Source organism: Lutra lutra, chromosome 17 (genome assembly GCF_902655055.1).
Source record: "Lutra lutra chromosome 17, mLutLut1.2, whole genome shotgun sequence".
Taxonomy (NCBI): Eukaryota; Metazoa; Chordata; class Mammalia; order Carnivora; family Mustelidae; genus Lutra; species Lutra lutra.
Window position 1 is genome coordinate 40,489,683 of NC_062294.1, and position 15,654 is coordinate 40,505,336.

Sequence of the window (15,654 nt, forward strand, 5' to 3'; positions counted from 1 at the left end):
CCCACGTGAAAGAGAAGTCTTTTGCCTGACAGTCTCTGTATGAGAACGTCACCTCTTCCTGGGTCCACAGGAGCCCATTGGGTCCATTTCTCTAGAGAACCCTGAAGAATACAACTGCTCCCCTAAAAATCACAGCCAGGAACTTTGTGCCAGGCTGCTGTAAATCATGCTGGAGGGAACGAGGCAGGCAGGGTCAGGTCCCTCTCAGCAGAGTCTCTCAAACCACAGGACTTGTCCCACGGGGTTGCGGACATGCGTGGAGCTGGGAGAGAAGCACAGGACGAAACCACAGACTGAGAGGGGCATGTCTTCCTCGGGTTCACTTTGTATGATGTAGTCGGCCTCAGACATTCTCTTTCACATTAAATCAGATGTAGATATTAATAAATAGGGGGCGCCTGAGTGGCTCAGTGGGTTAAAGCCTCTGCCTTCAGCTCAGGTCATGATCCCAGGGTCCTGGGATCGAGCCCCGCATCGGGCTCTCTGCTCAGCAGGGAACCTGCTTCCTCTCTCTCTCTCTGCCTGGCTCTCTGCCTACTTGTGATCTCTCTCTGTCAAGTAAATAAATAAAATCTTTAAAAAAAAAAATAAATAAATAGAATGCTAACTTCACATGATTTAAAAAAAAAATAAGTCACGTGATGCTAAAGTTCTCAATGGCAGTAGGTACCACGGACTCTGCCTTCAAGATTCCCTTTTCCCGGGGCACCTGGGTGGCTCAGTGGGTTAAGCCGCTGCCTTCGGCTCAGGTCATGATCTCAGGGTCCTGGGATCGAGTCCCGCATCGGGCTCTCTGCTCAGCAAGAAGCCTGCTTCCCTCTCTCTCTCTCTCTCTCTGCCTTCCTCTCCATCTACTTGTGATCTCTCTCTGTCAAATAAATTAAAAAAAAAAAAAAAAGATTCCCTTTTCCCTGACATGGGCTGTACCGAGTGGGAGGAACTCAGGGTGACAGGGCCATGGGGGACTGGTCAGTCTCTCTGACCACCTTCCTGTCCCAAAGTCAAATTCACGTGCAAGGACCCCAAAACCTGGGACACGGCCTTGACCCTCGGGCGCAAAGATTCTTTTCTCTGCCGGGGCACAGCCCTGTGCTCCATCCCTGCAACTTTGCTCTGGAGAAGAAGGTAGGTCAATGGGAGAGATCCTGGAAGCTCCTCTTGGACCCCAAGGGAAGACCCTCTGGGTTTACTTTGTTCCCCCCTTCAACCTTGACCCATGGACCGCACCCCCCCCCCCGGTCTGGGCGACACACAGAGCTTCCCCGCCCCTCACCTGGCCCAGCCCCTGAAATGAAAACAGAAACTCAAGCTTGTGTGTCTGGGCAAGGAGAAAGCCAGCGGCCATATGTGATCCAACCTGAACTCAGGTTCGAGGTGTTTCAAGCCCTCCCTGAGGGCTTTATTAAGTCAGGGTCACCTGCTCTGCAGAAGCCGGGGCTGCACGACTGGGACTTAGTCGGAACACGGCATTCCTCCCGGACACCCACCCGCCCCGTCTCACAGGCTCTCAGGAAGCAGGCAGACCCCCCCGTCAGGAGCGAACATGCAAGAGAGGCTGATCTGCAGGAACAGGTCTCTTTGTTGGCTGGAGGATAGGCCTTGGCCACCAGGATAAAAATCTCCCTTTATCTCACTCTGCATGTTATTTTGCTTAAAATGTGCACACAGGTGCGTGCACACAGCACACACACACATCTCTGAAACTTCACAGGGTTGTCCTGAGATTCCTTTGAGAATCATGTCCTCTGGGTCTCCCCCGTTGCCGTGTAAGTCCACCTGGCCACTGTCTACGGTGCCGACAGTCTCCGTGTGAACACGCTTCTCAGTTCTGTCACCATTTCTTGCTTTCTGTGGCTGCAACCTTTCCTCCTCCTGTTGTATGTAATGGGGGGGGCGCGGTTCTGTGGCACCCAGGAAACTGGGCAAGACTGAAGCCAGGAGATCTGATCTAATGCTTCAAAGGAATCAGGTGCCCTCCTGAGTTCCTCGATGTTTCAGTGGGGTTGACATTGGTTTCCCTGGCATTTATTTCTCGTGGTTATGAGACCAGAGAAATTAATGGGTACTTTATAATCTGTGAGATTAACAATGATTGGAGTTAAGTGCATTCTCTGGGGCAAGGCACACACTGGGTGTGACAGAGTTCCTGGGGCTCTCTGGACCCCGTGCTGTCCGTTGGCAACACAGCACCATTATCGCCACTTCTATGCTCTCCTTTGCAACACGCGGGCTAGAAACTACATTTTCTGGAACCTCCTGGATGCTGCCAATGAGAAAAACTTGCGCAGTATGAAAGCAGAAGCCTTATCATTGCTTGTATGACAGCAGTGGGCAGTCGCGTGGGCCCTGCAGATAAGAACTTCTCCAGCGGTGTGCAGAGTAGCCGGCGGTACAACGGACGCAGCTGGAGGCACTGTCCATGGTACCCAGCAAAGTCTCAAGTCTCCAACAGCCAGAGCTGTCCCCTGATGGTCTTTCTGCCAGCCTTTCCAGGTTTTAGAAGCACCACACCTCCTGTATTAAATCTCTTCCTCCTTGAGATAGCCAAAGTTATTCTGTTTCCGTTGTAATGTATCCGGTCACCAAAAAACACCGAGCAGCACTTGTGTATTGAACTCAACAGGAAATGTTGACTTCCGTGGGACTATCAGAGAATATTGGCATAAAACAAGGTATGGCTGTCCGTTAAGGACTCTTGGCCCAGGGAGTGACTGACAGGATTAGCAACAGGTGCACTCCTCAGTGTTTCCAATCACATCAACCTCAAGGATTTTGAAACGTTTTTGTCACTTGTCGCATGTCACTATGTTATATCACAAGGCCCCAGAGGGCAGGAAGAGAGATTTTGGTTTTGTTCAATTACATTCTTGTGTAATAAACTCCACACAACTACCCAAACCATTGGTTGTCCTCTAATACGTTAGAGTATTAAGTATCGCTGGCAAACATGTTTAGCTCTCTGAGAATCTGAGATCATTTCATACGAAGGTGACCACCAGAAGGGATTCATGCTGGTGTTTCCAAGGCTTCCCCAGGAGCCGGGGACTCACTGCAGGTCAGGGGCATTGGAGCTGGTACTCAGGACCCTGGAGAATATTCAACTCTATCACCCTTTGCCCTGCTGCTAAATAAGTGGACTTCATTCAGTCTTCTTTAAAATGATGGCCATAGTCCACTTTTTTTTTTTTTTTGAGAGAGAGAGAGAGAGAGCAGCAGTGGGCAAGGGATAGGCAGTGCAGAGGGAGAGAAAGTCCCAAACAGACTTCACACTCAGTATGGAGCCCAACATGGGGCTGGATCTCAAGACCCTGAGATCATGACCTGACCCGAAATCAACAGTCGGATGCTCTACCGACTGAGCCACCCAGGTGCCCCATCCACAGTCCACTTTTGAAAATGTGTCCATGAAAAGATTCTCTCTTTGAGGTCATCGAGGACAAGCCCAGTTGTTTAGATGCAGAGAAGTGAAGACAAAAGGCAAAACACTTCATTCCACACACAGGGCACTGGGCACACCGTGTCAAGTTGCTGGAGGACCGCAGTGGGTAAGACTAGTTCACCATTCCTATTCTTAGCAGGTGACACAGCCAAAAAGCACATACATACAGGAGAAAGCCAGATCATTTCAGCCAGGGATAACTGTCATGCAGGACACAAAACAGTCGATGTGATAAAGAGTGACCCGTGGTGAATGTGCAAGTGGGTAACTATGTCTTCAGACACGGGTCTAAAAGGCCTCCCTGGGGAGATCTCATGCAAGGAGCCACCCCAGAGAAAAGCCAGAGGGCAGCACCCAGGCAGAGGGGACAGCCGGTCAGAGAGGGACCTGGCATGTTGGGGGACAGAGAGAAAGGCCAGAGCAGAGTGAGGGAAGGGGCTAGTGGGAGAAAATGAGGCTAGAACTGAAGGCCAGGTGGGAGCATGTCAGGCTTGACCGATATGTGGAAGGAGTGGACTTTATTCCAAGGCACAGGGAAGCCATGTGAAGATTTTAAACACATCCTGGCAGAGTGAGGCTTGGTAACCTCTCCCCATACACAAGATTCTTACCAGCAGACGGACTCTACCGATCAAGCCCAGCGTCACCATGTCACGCACCCACCCCCCAGGTCTCCCAACCTTGGGTCCCCTTCACCACACCTTGAGATGAAGTCTCCAAAGCCTGAAGCCAGTCTGGTGTACCTCTCACCATTCCCTCAGATCAACCCAGGCCTTGTAAATCACCGCACACAGGATATGACCACTGCAGGCACATTCACTCCCACCCCAACAAAAGAGTGTAACCTTCCTCACCCAGGACCCATGCAAAAGCAACCTCAGGCTATCTTGGTCTCTGTTAGGAATCCCCCTGCAGTGAGCCTCCCACTGAGCTCACAGGCAGCTAGAGCCCAATGGATCATTAAGGTATACACACAAACCCCCATGGTTTATGAGAGCACACACAACTTCCTGTCTATCCAAAATCTATTCATTCATTTATTCATCAAACAAACACGTATTGAATATCTACGATAGGTCAGGCCATCTACCTGGTATGAGGACATGGCAATGAATAAGGTGGTCATAGGCGCCTCTGCCTGTGTAAGTTCTCTATTGCTTCATACACAGTAGCACAAACTTAGCAATTAAAGTACCTGTTTATTAGCTCAAAGTTTCTCCAGGTCAGGGATCTGGGCACAGCTCAGTTGAGTCTTCTATGGAGGGTCTCACTGGACTGCAATTAAGATTTTGGCCAGGGTAAAAAAAAAAAAATATGTTGGCCAGGGTTATGACCTCAGCTGAGGCCCAGGGTCTTCTTCTAAGCTCACTGAGTATGGGCAAAACTGAGTTCCCCATGGTTGTAAGAATGAGGCCTTCAGCAACTACAGGCCCCCTCAGTCCCCTCCCTCAACACAGCAGTTTGCTTCTTCAAGACCAACAGGGGAGCACCTCTGCTGCTTCAAGGCCCTGACTTCTAGACCCTCTTTTAAAGGGTCCACCTGATTAGGTCAGGCCCACCCAGGATCATCTCCCTTTTGATTAACTCCAAACCAACTCCTGTGGGATCTTCATTGTACCTGCAAAGTCCCTTCGCCTTTGCCATGTGCCACATCATATTCACATGTCTCCCCTATGTCCACAGGAAGGGGTTATACAGGGCACCACACACCAGAGAGCGAGAAACTCAGGGCCACCTGGCACACCGCCCTCACAGAATTGTCATTCCACCCAGGAAGGCAAACCTCAATACGTGACTGGAAAGGCGACAACTGAACCAGGGCACCATGGGCCAGCTCCATCCCTGGCGGCAAGGGGACCTGGCTGGGTGCCATGCCCACCACTGCCTGCCACCCAGAGTGCAGTACTGCCTCCTCCTCTCCACTCACACATGCTCTCACACATTCTGTGACAACTGTCAGTGGCTTATTCATCATTTCAGATTGCAACTTACTGTTTTCTCAGACACCCACTTTAATACCCTGACATTTCTGTTCAGCCCATAACATTCTGTCAATTGTTTACATCTTCCTCTCACACCGATTGGCTTTTCAGCTGCATTCCTGGCCCTTCCCAGTCTTGGTGCATGAGGCTTACTGAGCGGTTTGGAGTCACTCCCTCACTGTCCACACCGCTGGACCACCAGTGAGGTGCGCCACAACCCCCACGCCAATCATCTCCCAAGACACTCACAGCTTATGCTCCAGGCTCAGGGTGGAAGCTGCCTGCAAAAAACACAGCCCGCCTAAGCAGAAATTCCTTCTGTGTCCTTTTCCCTTCTGTGTCCTTTTCCAGTTTATAACTAAAGGCCTGTTTCCAGAACCTGCAGGTGGAAGAACCGTCCCCCGGCTTTTCACCTGCCTTTCCGTCTGCCCCACGTCTGGCTCATCAGCAGGACCTGCTATCTGTCCTCTGGCCCCCACCCCACCTGCCCTCCAGTTTGGACCACCACCACCACCGGCAGCCCTCCCCAACCATGCAAACACTTGCTAACTCGTGTTCCGCCTTCCTCCACTTGGCTTCTCCAGGCCTGTCCCCACACCACAGCAGGAGAGGTTTTCTGAAAACATAAGGCATCACCGTCCTGCAGTCGACCCTTAAGGGGACTCCCACTGCACTAAGAATGCAACCCAAACTTCCTTCTCTGATCTTCAAAGCATGGCAAGACCTGTTACATCTTTACCTAATCTTGCCCCTTTGCAGGCCCTCCCACGTGTCGCACACAGGCCACACAGGGCTTTCTTTTAGTTCTTCAGGTTCTTTTCCATGGCCGGGGACTCATGGATGTGCTATTCTCTTTGCACGGACTATTTCCTCCCACCCACGTGGGAAAATGGTAAATTTTAGAATGAATGGTGTTGGGACCAATGGACAAGTGTTTAGAAACAAAAAGCAATGTTTAGCTCCTACATGGCTGTTGCCTACCTGTAGGCTTTGATTTACCATCAAACAAGTCTCCCAACCACACGAGATAACACAGGATCTCTCTGCTATTCCCCACCTCACCACCTTGATTGTTTGTTTTATAGTTAGCGTTGTCATTTTCAGTGATTTTATTAATTTGTCTGTTTACTCTTTTCCCTGCTGCCATGCTGGAATGCAGATCCCAGCAAAGAGGAGACCATGTGGCTATGGCTGGCCATCACACCCCCAGTCACTGCTTTGCCTGGCACCTTGGCAGGTTCATCGTGCGGTAGGAGCTCAAAAAACATCTGTGTGATGAAAGGCTGGATGCATGAGTGAGGGAATGCATGCTAACTTTGTGGTGTGAAAAATGCAAATCCATCGTGTGATTCAAAATGTAGCAGGCAGGAGGGAGGGTCTTGTCACACTTTATGTTCAACTCTATTCTAAAGGTATAATAATTAAAACTGTGGCATTTTCAATGAAAAGGAAAAACAGAAACAAATGAATGGAATAGAATGAAGAGTCAAGTAACTAAACATATCACTCAAATATTTAAACAGGTTTTTTTTAATCAGCAGGAAAAAAAGAGATTATTTTAAAAATAGGGTGGGACAGCTAACTAGCTGACAACAAAGAGAAAGAAAATAAGCCAGAGCACTACCTCATTACGAAGAAATAAACTTGAAATGACTAAAAATTTCAATAGAAAATTAAGCCAGAGGGCACCTGGGTGTCTCAGACACTCCTTAAATGTCTGCTTTCAGCTGAGGTCATGATCCCAGGGTCCTGCAATCAAGTCCCACATCAAGTCCCACATCATGCTCCTTGCTCAGCAGGGAGTCTGCTTCTCCTTCTCCTTCTGCCCTTCCCCCTGTGGATGCTTGCTCTCTCTCACTATTTGTCAAATAAATAAATAAAATCTTTGAAAAAAATTAAGCCATGATATTATAGAATAAAATTTCTGTTCATCCCAATGTAATCTTGGGATAAATAAATCCTAAGTAGGACACTAGGGAAAACACTGATATATTTGACCGTGTGAAAATGAACAAATCAAACTTAAAAATAATAATTGTGGTAGTGCGACTTCCAGCCATAATGGAGAAAAGAGATCTGTCATCTTTTGCCCCATAAAACAAAAATAAAACTGGATAAAGTCCTCAAATACAAACATTTAAGGATTCTGGGAATTGACCAAAGGTAAATGACTAATTGGAAGTGGTTATGCATGAAAAACTGCTAGATGTTTGAGTCAGTGGCTTTCTTCCTAGGGCTTTCTCTGTCCACTTTCCCACATGGGTTGGCACCATAATTTTGTCAGGACAAGGCTAACTGTGAAAAACATCATCTCTCCCGCCAAAGGGAGCTGACCTGTTTTGGAGTGGAAGGCAAATCTGTAACTGATGATAGTGTTAGTAAATGTGCAAACTCAGAAAAAAATTAATGAGGGACAACCCACGGATTTGTTAATATAAGGTTGCAGCCCCACTTGAGGGGAGTGGTGAAACTGCTAGAAATTTAATAAGGAGATATTAAAAGAGGTAAATAAGCTACTCACACATCATGGCTATCCAGAGAACCTTTGGCAGGTAGGTGCAGGTGGGACTCATGAGATCACAGAAGAAACTAAAACCTTAAGGCAAAATTGAAAACTGCCTCAAGATGGACTGCACTTCCCAACCTAAGTACAAATCAATTAGCAGCATGTGGTGCATGGAAGAACCCAAGACATATGAACATATGAGCACAACATCTTTCCAATCATCTGACTACAGATCTACACAGATACAGTGGTCCTAGTTTCAGGTCTCTTCCAATTTGGTTAGTATATATTTTTCTGGGGTTGTTGCTACACTTTTAGTATTTTGTTCTCTCATTCATTTCTTCTTATCTGGATAAAATGACAAGGTGGAAAAACTCACCTCAAAGAAAAAGAACAAGAGGCAGTACCAATGGCTAGGGACCTAATCAATACAGACATTAGTAAGATGTCAGAACAAGAGTTCGGACTGATGATTATCAAGGTGCTAGCTGGACTAGAAAAAAGCATGGATATACTAGAGAATCCATTTCAGGGGAAATAAAAGAACTAAAATCTAACCAAGTTAATATCCAAAAAACCTATTAATGAGGTACAGTAAAAAATGGAGATTCTTACTGCTAGGATAAATAAAGCAGAAGAAAGAATTAGTGATATAGAAAACCAAGTGATGGAGAATAAAGAAGTTGAGAAAAAAGAGACATAAACAACTACTGGACCATGAGGGGAGAATTCAAGAGATAAGTAATACCATAAGACAAAACACTATTAGAATACTTGGGATCCCAGAAGAGGAAAAAGGAGGGGGGGGGGGGCAGAAGGTATATTGAAGCAAATTATAGCAGAGAGTTTCCCTAATTTGGGGAAGGGAATCAGCATCAAAATTCAGGAGGCACAGAGGATGTCCCATAGGTCAATACCCCGTTATCTAATAGTAAAACTTACAAGTCTCAGTAACAAAAAGAAAATCCTGAAAGCAGCTATGGACAAGAGATCTGTAACCTACAACAGTAGAAATATTAGACTGACAGCAGAACTATCCACAGAGACCTGGCAGATCAGAAAAACTGGCAAGATATATTCAGAGCACTAAATGAGAAAAATATGCAGCCAAGAATACTATATCCAGCTAAGTTTCCATTGAAAATAGAAAGAGAGATAAAAAGCTTCCAGGACAAACAGAAACTAAAAGAATTTGCAAACACCAAACCAGTCCTATAAGAATTATTGAAAGGGGTCCTCTAAGCAAAGAGAGAGCCAAAAAGTAATAGAACAAAAAGGAATAAAGATAATAAACAGAAACAGTCACCTTACAGACAAAACAATGACACTAAATTCATATCTTTCAATAGTTACCCTGAATGTAAATTGGCTAAACGCCCCAATCAAAAGACATAGGACATCTGAAAGGATAAAAAAAAAAATCTATTGATAGGCTGTCTGCAAGAAACATTTTAGACCCAAAGACACCTCCAGATTTAAAGTGAGGGGGTGGAAAACAATTTACCATGGTAATGGACATCAAAAGAAAGCTGGGGTGGAAATCTTTATACCACATAAATTTGATTTTAAGCCAAAGACTATAATAAGAGATAAGGAAGGACATTATATCATATTTAATGGCCCATCCAACAAGAAGCTCTAACAATATTAAATACCTATGTCTGAAAAACAATCTGAGGGTTTTGAAGGGGTGGGGGGTGGGAGGTTGGGGGAACCAGGTGGTGGGTATTAGAGAGGGCACGGATTGCATGGAGCACTGGGTGTGGTGCAAAAACAATGAATACTGTTACGCTGAAAAGAAATTTTAAAAAAAAAAAAAAAAACCCTATGACCCTAACATAGGATCAGCCAATTATATAAACCAATTAATAACAAAATCAGGGACGCCTGGGTGGCTCAGTTGATTGAGCAGCTGCCTTCGGCTCGGGTCATAATCCCGGTGTCCTGGGATCGAGTCCCACATCGGGCTCCTTGCTTGGCGGGGAGCCTGCTTCTCCCTCTGCCTCTGCTTCTGTCTGCCTGTGCTCGCTCTCTCTCCCTCTCAGTCTGACAAATAAATAAATAAAATCTTTTAAAAAAATTTTTTTTTAAAAATAACAAAATCAAAGAAACACATTAATAGTATGGGACTTTAACACCCCCTCACTGAAATGGACAGATCATCTAAGCAAAAGATCAACAATGAAATAAAGGCTTTAAATGAAACACTGGAAAAGACGGATATCCAGATATATTCAGAACATTCCATCCCAAGGCAAAAGAACACACATTCTTCTCTAGTGTACATGGAACATTCTCCAGGATAGATCACATCCTGGGTCACAAATCAGGTCTCAACCAGTACCAAAAGATTGGGATCATTCCCTGCATATTTTCAGACCACAAAGCTTTGAAACTAGAACTCAACCACAAGAGTAAAGTTGGAAAGAACTCAAATACATGGAGTCTAAAGAACATTCTACTAAAGAATGAAGGGGTCAACCAGGAAATTAAAGAAGAATTTTGAAAATTCATGGAAACAAATGAAAATGAAAACACAACTCTTCGAGATCTATGGGACACAGCAAAGGTGATCCTGAGAGGAAAGTACATAGCAATACAAGACTGTCTCAAGAAACAAGAAAGGTCTCAAATACAGAACCTAACACTACACCTAAAGGAGTTAGAGAAAGAACAGCAAAGAAAGCCTAAACCCAGCTGGAGAAGAGAAATAATAAAGATCAGAGCAGACATCAATGAAACAGAAACCAAAAGAACAGATCAATGAAACTAGGAGCTGGTTCTTTGAAAGAATTAATAAGATTGATAAACCCCTGGAAGAGAAAAGACCCAAATTAATAAAATCATGAATGAAAGAGGAAAGATCAACAACCAACACCAAAGAAATAAAACCAATTATAAGAACATATTACAAGAAACTATACACCAGCAAATTTGATAATCTGGAAGAAACGGATGCATTCCCGGAGACACATAAACTACTGAAACTGAACCAGGAGAAATAGAAAACCTAAACAGACCCATAACCAGTAAGAAGATTGAAGCAGTCATCAAAAATCTCCCAACAAACAAGAGCCCAGGGCCAGACAGCTTCCCAGGGAATTCTTTTTTTTTTTTTTTAATTTATTTTCAGTGTACCAGAATTCATTGTTTATGCACCACACCCAGTGCTCCATACAAAACGTGCCCTCCATAATACCCACCACCAGGCTCCTATCAAACATTTAAAGAATTAATACCTATTCTCCTGAAACTGTTCCAAAAAATAGAAATGGAAGGAAAACTTCCAAACTCATTTTATAAGGCCAGCATTACCTTGATCCCAAAACCAGGCAAAGACCCCATCAAAAGAGAATTACAGACCAATATCCCTGATGAACATGGATGCAAAATTCTCACCAAAATACTAGCCAATAGGATCCAACAGTACATTAAAAGGTTTATTCACCATGACCAAGTGGGATTTGGTCATGACCATTCCTGGGCTTCAAGGTTGGTTCAACATCCACAAATCAATCAATGTGATACAATACATTAATTAAAAAAGAACAAGAATCATATGATACTCTTGATAAATGCTGAAGAAGATGTGGTCTATATATACGATGGAGTACTATGCCTCCATCAGAAAGGATGAATATCCAACTTTTGTATCAACATGGACGGGACTGGAAGAGATTACGCTGAGTGAAATAAGTCAAGCAGAGAGAGTCAATTATCCTATGGTTTCACTTATTTGTGGAGCATAAGGAATAACATGGAGGATATGAGAAAATGGAAAGGAGAAAGGAGTTGGGGGAAATTGGAGAGGGAGATGAACCATGAGAGACTGTGGACTCTAAGGAACTAACTGAGGGTTTTGGAGGGGAGAGGGGTGGGATGTTGGGTGAGCCTGGTGGTGGGTATTGTGGAGGGCACGTACTGCATGGAGCACTGGGTGTGGTGCGTAAACAATGAATTCTGGAACACAGAAAAGAAATAAATAATTTCTAAAAAAGCATTTGACAAAGTACAGCATTCTTTCTTAGGCAAAATTCTTCACAGTGTAGTAATAGAGGGTACATACCTCAATACCATCAAGGCCATCTATGAAAGACCCACAGTGAATACAATTCTTAATGGGGAAAAACTGAGAGGTTTTCCCCTAAGGTCAGGAACATGGCAGGGATGTCCGCTATCACCACTGCTATTCAACATAGTACCAGAAGTCCTAGCCTCATCACTCAGACAACAAAAAGAAATACAAGGCATATGAATCAGCAAAGAAGAAGTCAGACTCTCACTCTTTGCAGATGATGTGATACTTTATGTGGAAAACCCAAAAGACTCCACTCCAAAACTGCTAGAACTCATACAGGAATTCAATAAAGTGGCAGGATATAAAATCAATGCACAGAAATCAGTTGCATTTCTATATACCAACAGCAAGACAGAAGAAAGAGAAATTAAGGAGTTGATCCAATTTACAATTGCACCCAAAACCATAAGATACCCAGGTATAAACTTAACCAAAGAGGCAAAGAACCTGTACTCAGAAAACTTTAAAGTACTCATGAAAGAAATGGAGGAAGACACAAAGAATTGGAAAATGTTCCATGCTCATTGATTAGAAGAGAAAATATTGTGAAAATGTCTATGATATCTAAAGCAATCTACACATTTAATGCAATCTCTATCAAAATGCTATCAATTTTTTTCCAAGAAATGGAATAAATAATCCTAAAATTTATATGGAACCAGAAAAGACCCTGAATAGCCAGAGGAATGTTGAAAAAGAAAACCAAAGTTGGCAGCATCACAATTCTAGACTTCAAGCTCTATTACAAACTTGTCATCATCAAAAGAGAATGGTTCTGGCACAAAAACAGACACATAGATCAATGGAACAGAATACAGAGCCCAGAAATGGACCCTCAACTCTATGCTCAACTAATCTTCAACAAAGCAGGAAAGAATGTCCAATGGAAAAAAGACAGTCTCTTCAATAAATGGTGTTGGGAAAATTGGACAGTCACATGCAGAAGAGTGAAACTGTACCATTTCCTTACATCACACACAAAAATAGACTCTAAATAGACTCCAAATAGACCTCAATGTAAGACAGGAAACCATCAAAATCCTTGAGGAGAACACAGGCAACAACCTCTTTCACCTCAGCTGCAGCAACTTCTTCCTAGAAACATCGCCAAAGGCAAGGGAAGCGAGGACAAAAATGAACTCTTGGGACTTCATCAAGATCAAAAGCTTTTGCACAGCAAAGGAAACAGTCAACAAAACCAAAAGACAACCAACAGAATGGGAGAAGATATTTGCAAATGACATATCAGATAAAGGGCTAGTATCCAAAATCTAAGAACTTAACAAACTCAACACCCAAAGAACAAACAATCCAATCCAGAAATGGGAAGAAGACATGAACAGACATTTCTGCAAAGAAGACATCCAGATGGCCAACAGACACATGAAAAAGAGCTCCACATCACTTGGCATCAGGGAAGTACAAATCAAAACCACAATGAGATACTACCTCACACCAGTCAGAATGGCTAAAATTAACAAGTCAGGAAATGACAGATGTTGGCGAGGATGAGGAGAAAGAGGAACCCTCCTACACTGTTGGTGGGAATGCAAGCTGATGCAGCCACTCTGGAAAACAGTATGGAGGTTCCTCAACAAGTTGAAAATAGAGCTACCCTATGACCCAGTAATCGCCCTACTGGGTATTTACCCTAAGGATATAAATGTAGTGATCCTAAGGGGCATGTGCACCCAAATGTTTATAGCAGCAATGTCCACAATAGCCAAACTGTGGAAAGAACCTAGATGTCCATCAACAAATGAATGGATAAAGATGTGATATAGATATAGATATAGATATAGATATATAGATATAGATATATATGAATACTATGTAGCCATCAAAAATAGAAATCTTGCCATTTGCAATGATGTGGATAGAACTAGAAGGTATTATGCCAAGTGAAATAAGTCAATCAGAGAATGACAATTATCATATGATCTTTCCAATGAACACTTTTAAACAGTCAATCTCAGTTCAAAATCAAAGAAAGCTAGTATATTATACAATAAAAATGTCCAACAATAGGGGAATTTCCATGTAATAAGCAACTATTAACATTAAAATGATGTTATAATTATCAGGATGCTCTTTGTGACCAGAATCATAGTCATGACACAGTAAATGAATATATAGTATAGGCTTTAGATTTATCTGAGCATGGTGAGAGAAGCCATTGATAAATTAAAAGTCCATATTTTTTAAAATTTTATTTATTTATTTGACAGAGAGAGAGGCAGGCAGAAGGAGAGGGAGAAGCAGCCTCTTTGCTGAGCAGAGAGTGTGGGGCTGATCCCAAGACCCTGGGATCATGACCTAAGCTCAAGGCAGATGCTTAACTGACTAAGCCACCCAGGTGACCCAAAGTCCACATTTTAAAACGGAATATAAACTGTGATCCATTTTGAAACAGAAATCTATACATGGATATGTATTTATATCTATGCATTGGAAACAACAGAATGACATATTTCAAAGGTTGAGTTCCCATCTCTGAGTGCTGAGATTACAGATTATTTTAATTTTATAATTTTCTTTATGCATATGTTCTATATTTTTCACAGTAAGCAAGTATTAGTTATAAACATGGAGAAAAAAATGTTGATTTTTAATGAGAGGCTTAGAATCACAGAACCTCAGCAGAGAAGCTGTGGGGGCACAGAAGGATGGGGAACGTGGATGTTGTTTCCTGCCCCACCTCACCCAACACCCATTTACCCTACAGGGACCCTACAGGGTTCCTGTCAGCAGGGACCATCCTTGTTAATAAGTAAAATCAATTAGCATCTCACCTGTCTGGCTGGAAAATATGGTTAATCAAAGAGATGATTCCTTGTCCCAATCATGGTGCTCAGGCAAGCAGCAGACATGGAGACCTCCAGTGGAGCCCCCAGGGCCAGCACAGAAAGCCAGTAGGGAGTGCAGTGAGGATTTCCATAAATGAAAATGTGCACACCCCTGTGGGTGGGGTCAGTCAACATGGCAGCTAAAAATCTGGAACAAAGATGGTGTGGAGGCAGTTTAGTTAAAATAAGTAAAATCTCAGGTATTTCATTACTCTTATTTTTTGGCCACTGATCAGATTTTTTTTATTATTAAAGTATCAATTAACATACAGTGTTATATTAGTTTCAGGTATATAGTATAGTGAAGCAAGAGTTCCATACATGACTCAGAGCTCCTCACAACACGTGCACTCTGAACCCCGTTCAACTATTTTACCCATGCCCTCCCCCCTGCCTCCCCTCTGGAAACCACCAATTTGTTCTCTGCATTTACAAGTCTGATTTTTTTTGTCTCTTTTGTCTTTGTTTGGTCATTTGTTTTGTTTCATAAATTCCACCCATGAGTGAAACCATATGGTATTTGTCTTTCTCCGACTGACTTATTTTACTTAGGATTACATTCTCTCAGTGCATCAATTTTTTTTTTAATTTTAATTCTATTAACACCAGAAAGTGAACAGAAACTGCTGTCAGAGCCACCTCCAAGGTAAAAGGACACAGCTAAGCCCCTGCCACATTAGGACACTTCCCTGGCACGGGTGACCATGGCTATGCACTGCCACACGCCCCTCTTGGGCAGGGGTAATGAAGACCTCTGCTCAAGTCCTCCACTCCAAGGCACTTGGTGGAAGGGTGCCATTGGG